The sequence below is a fragment of the Cannabis sativa genome, chromosome 3, assembly GCF_029168945.1.
Source record: "Cannabis sativa cultivar Pink pepper isolate KNU-18-1 chromosome 3, ASM2916894v1, whole genome shotgun sequence".
In the NCBI taxonomy this organism is placed as follows: Eukaryota; Viridiplantae; Streptophyta; class Magnoliopsida; order Rosales; family Cannabaceae; genus Cannabis; species Cannabis sativa.
In genome coordinates, this window is record NC_083603.1 from 19,960,264 (window position 1) to 19,966,263 (window position 6,000).

A 6,000-nucleotide genomic window follows, 5' to 3' on the forward strand; every position below is an offset into this window, starting at 1 on the left:
AAAGATGGTTAGGTGATTCATCCTTTTTCTTTTCGATTTGGGGAGCCCAAAGCTTTTAGAATTTACTAGCATATTCTAGACTCTTATTTAGTAATGTCAAATTTTGCACGACCACAATAGAGAGTGGAGTCGATCAAACAATATTTTTATATTACATTGTAGTTGTAGATACATGTGTCATGTGTGTGTGATCGTATTAAATATATACGTCTGTAATATAATAGATTATATAGAATGTGATATATGATCATGCATGAATGGTCCTTTGGTTTTAGAATTCAATAGTAGGAAAGGAAGAGGGGCTTGGGAGGGGTCCCTAGCTAGATAATTAGTGGGACCTAGTATTAATGATGATCAAAGTAGTAAATAATAATTAAAGAAATGCTAATTAATATCATTATTGGTGTAATAATTATTAGATTCTACATAATTTAATGTAATAATTTTTTAATAATATGATTAGCTAAATACGTCTAAAAAGTATCAAAGTGCACTAATGAAAACCAATAAAATCAGAATTTAAAAGTAGGACAATAGCACTAGACACCATCAATGTAAATGTTTAGCTCATGTTTATACATATAGTACTAGTAGGAGGGCCATTGCTTATGGGTTAATTGTTAGTAGTTGCTACTTCTATTTCAAAGTAAATAAAGTAATCGCATTACTGTGTTCGTGCATGCTCAAGTAGTCAAGTTACGTAAATATGTACAAAAATATATCTATCTATACGCATATTGTATATATATGCAAAATTAGCAATTTATAACCTTACTTTTTCATTCCTCTTAAAGCCATAATCCAAAGTCAAAAGGCTGCATTAGGCATGCCTTTTCATAGCAAAGAAAGGCTAGTTAATTCATAACCTTATTCCATTATATATAGCATACCATGGATCAGCCATTATTAGACACAATATTATATATTTTTATATAACATATATATATGCTTATTTAATTTTTATTTTTCATTTTACACATTTTGGTAGTTGAATACTATCCATATAAAATTGATCGTACACACATTATCTTAGTATAAAGATAACACATGAAAGGGAAATCACTCAAATGAAAACAATAAGTAACAAATATGCAATCAGTCTTAGGTATAGGCGGGTTAGGCTTATGCTTAGAGCCTACACTTTTTGAGGGCCCAAAATAAAAAATAAAAATTTTTATTAAACTTTTATTAATTTATTTAACTAAACTTTAAGTGTATTAAAATAATAAATATTTATAGTTTAATTACTCGAAGTGAATGCCATATTATCAAGGTCATGAGTTCAAATTATTATATATTTTAACTTTTAAGGGCCTGCAAATATGTATTTATATATATATTTATAAAAATCACCATCAAAGGACTACGTGCGACCCTTTGAAGAGATTGAACCCCTTGAGAAAATTTTATGGTGGCTTTGGCTGCTACAACTTGTCAACTTGGTCTCTCGTCAAAATTTAGGTGGAGTTTTCAAAGTTTGAAAGTAAAAATTGGGGTTAATATATATAGACTGAGTAATCGATTCATTAATTAGGCATTTGGGTGGCGTGATAACACGTTAACTTTGGCCCTAGGAATTAGTATGTACAAATATGTATATATATTATTAATTAAGTCTCTGACAACTAAGTTCTATATTAATATATCATATTATATCTATATGAATTTAATCCAAGACATTAATTTGTTTAATTGGTTGAATATTGTTTACTTTTATCTCCAAATAAACACTTATTATTAATATTATTTAATTATTATTAGTAGTATGTATTAGCTATTGGGTGTTTCTCCTCCACTAAACTCAGGCGTGGGGTTGTGAAGTAAGGCCAAATAATAATTTAATTTGTTAATAATTAATCAATATATTTGCTTGGCGTTTTGTTGATTGTATATAGTATAGGTCCTAAGCATTATATAATATATAAAAAATTTGTTTGTTTCATGTATTGAAATTCCTAGCTAACCTCACTCACTCTATGAATCATGATAAAAGATTCAGAGAAAAATATAATTAATAAAGTTCGATTTTAGAATAATACTTCGTATATACCAACAAAATAGATAGAGTATTGAAAGCCGACCTAATTAAACAAAAGTCATTAGATATATAATTAATATAAATAAATAAATTATTTTTAATATTAGATTCCCTAAATAATTTTTTTTTTACTTGTAATCGCAAAAAAATTTGTGACTAAAAAATAAAAAAATTAAAACTACTTATAAATTATTATTTTTATGCATGTTGTAACTAAAAAATTTGTGACTAAAACTATTAATCACAAAAATCACAATTTATTGTGAATAAGTATGTTTTTAGTTGTGACTAAAACTAAACTAGTGATAATTATATCTAAATGTTATATTTTTGTCACAAATAATTTTTTTCGTGACTAATATCACGTTTAGTTACAAAAAGTTTATATTATGACTAAAAATTATCATTAAAAATAGTTGACATTTGTTCTAGTAATTATCACCGTACAACACTATGAGACAACTATGAGTTTATATCATAAGTAATTCAATACAAAATTTCAATGTTTATACCAATAAAACAATATAACATGAGCGTACATATATAAGAGCATTTTAAGAGAGTGCTAATTGAAAGTATGGTGCATATATGTCTATTTTAGCATTTCTTCATAAAAAATAAACTCCAAAAGGTTGTTTGGTATGTCGTATTGATATTATATTATATTGTATTATATTAAATTTAATAATATATATTATATTTCATATAATGCTATTTTAAATTTTAATTTATACTAAAATATTATATGTTTAGGTACTCATAAAAGTTAATACAACATATAATTTTACATCAAAATATTGCATAATACAAAATAATTTAATACTATACAATACATTTTACGGTGTAATTCAACGTATACCAAACGAACTCCAATAGTGATATATAAAGTAGTCTAAATTTAGCAAATCCTAAAGGTAATATCAAATTTGGCACAAAAGATATGAGCTAAATTTTACACCACAATAAAAATCTGTAATGACCGCTCTAGTAATGTGGATTAGTAAAGGCAATTAGCACTAATTTTTATTATTTTATTATTATTTGTGAATTAATTTTAAATGTGGACCCCAATATTTAGAAATAAATATTAGAGTTATAATTTCTCAATTCCGGAGATTTTATTAAACTCTAGGGGTATTATTTAGCCTATATGTGAAATATGTTATTTTTGTAATTTTTGCTCGGCGACAACGGAAAATGCGATGGATGGCTAGATTGATCACATGGGTAAGTTTAGAATCCTATTTCATAGTGGGAAATATTCTAGAGAAAATAAGTTATCGGGATTGAGCGGGGTTATGGAATTGACCATTTTACCCCTATATTGGAAAATACCTAAGTTTAACCTTAAGGGCATTTAAGTCTTTTTTTAAAGAATGGTGTAGTGGCTGCCTAGGGAGGTGACAAGTGGCCTTTATTTCAGCCAAAGGACAATTAGTTTTCCCAATTTGGAATTATCTCTTTTTTTGTAAAAAAAGAAAGAAAAACCAAAAATATTGAAGAACTCTTTCTCCTTTTCTCTCTCTCTCTTCGAAACCAGCTGAGGCAAGGGATTTTGGGAGCTGAATTCTGTGTTTTCAGCAAAGGATTCAAGAGGAATCAAATCAAGGTAACCCTAGTTCTTTTCCCCTTAAGTTTTTGAAGTTGTAGTTTAGTTTTATTATGAAATTTCTAGGTTTAGTGGCTGTTGGGTTTTGAAATGTTTGGGGTTCAATTTCTGGGATTAGTTTGGGTTAATCTAAGTCCCTAGCAAGTGGTTTTGATGCTTGAGATTGGTTCTAAGCAAGCTTGAGTTTTGAAACTCAAGCTTTGAGCTTTAATGGCATAATTGGATTTATTGGTTTGTTCTGTGAAATACTGCTTGGATTCTATTGTGTATGCATTGTATAGGTATACTGGAGAGTTTGGTAAGGTTTGGGCTTGATTTGAGTTAAGGGGAATGATTTTTGGTTCCCGGCGAAGCGGAATTCGGTTCTGGGAGACCAGTACCAACCGGTCGACCGGTTGGTGACCCAGAACCGGATTGCCGGTTGGGAACCGGTCTGCCTGTTTGGGGAATTTCCAGAACCCTAGTTTTGGCCAATTTTGAGATATTTAGGGTATTGCCATGAGGTTTATCGATAGGGAAACTTTTAGTTTCAAGTTTATGTTAGAAATTTATTTTACCAGGATCTTAGATCTACTCACAAGTATGTTTATTAACATCCTAAATATGAACTTTCTAAAACGATGAAATAAACACATATAAAAGTTAAAGAAACCTTACATTGGGTGCAGCGGAATAATATGACTCCTTCCTTTCAGATATCTAGCCCTTGATTCCTTTCTGTAGCAGAGCATTATCAATATCTGAACCTGGATCTCTTTCTCTGAATCTTTGATGCTGAAACTCCTTTGCTGATGATCTTTCTTCACGATCTTCCTCACTATGATTGAGGTATCACTTGATGTGTGTGGGCACTACTCATACACTAAGGATTTCGAAATTATCAAGGAAGAAGAGAGAGAGTGGTCAGCTAAAGATAGGGAGAGAGAAGGCTCAGTTTTTCTGAATCAGAAGAAGTGTAGAAATTTTAGTGTAAATTTCCTGAAGCCTTCACTATCTATTTATAGCATTCCACTAGGGTTAGGTTTGAATTATTTGATATTAAAATAATGAAAAAATCAGTTTAAATTTCCTACAAAAGTGGCTGGCCCTACACTTAGTGGATTGGGCCTTGCTTTTTGCAATTTTGCAATTTTAACACCTTTTGTATCTGATTTTCTCAAAAATACCAATTTCCTAATTCAACCATTTAAATGCCAATTCTAACTATTTAATAACTATAAATAATTATTAAATAATATTGTCATTTATCATATTTATTAATTGAACCATACAAAGTATCATAATTAACAAATATGCCCCTATAAACTCTTTCTTTACAATTTCACCCTTACTTAGTGAAAAATTCACAAATAGACATAGTCTAATTTGAGAATTATAATTGATTAATCAAAACCAATTACATGAGTCTTACAAGCAATATTATCTCAACTAGTGGGGGGACCATGGGTCTATATAACCGAGCTTCCAATAAGTAGATCAAGAATTTAGCACTAAAATTCACTAACTTATTAATTCTTCGTTGAATCCACGCATAGAACTTAGAATTGCACTCTCAGTATATAGAATGCTCTATATGTTCCACCATATAGACACATCATTAGTTATCCATTGTTATAATCCTAATTTGATCAATGATCCTCTATATGAATGATCTACACTGTAAAGGGATTAGATTACCGTTACACCCTACAATGTATTTATTCCTTAAAACACTTGACCCCGTATAAATGATATTTCAGCTTATGTGAAATGAGTACTCCACCATTTATGTTCGTTTGGTCAAGCTCGAAGGAGATCATCCTTTGCTTACTATTCGCCAGATAGAAGCTATAGATTCCATGTTTATGCTAGCGCTCCCACTCAATTGCACTACCGTGTTCCCAAAATGTACGTATCACCCTGACCTAAAAGTAGGCTTAACTAACAAATCAAAGAACACGAATAGCCTTTCAAGATTGAGCCTAATCATATCAGGATTAAGATCATTTGATCCAGGATCAACTAGGCGATATTGACTTGAATAGATATTACGGTAAGTTTAATAAATCTAAGTCAAAGTTCAATATCGGTCCCTTCCGATGCATACTCCATGCATCCAACCTGAGCTTTACTTTAACCAATGCTCTGGAAAGAACATAGCACTTCTCCAAATGCAAGTAAACTCTGTTGTAGATTATCATATCAGTAAAACCCTATGTCTGATAAATCTAGGAAACTTTATTCACATAGTCATGTTTACTTTCCAATGTGTTGACGGCACAATAAACAGGATCAAGTATGTGAAAAGGGTTTCAGATGAATTTATACATTATGTACATATAATCATGAAATAAATCATGTGAACCATGCAACA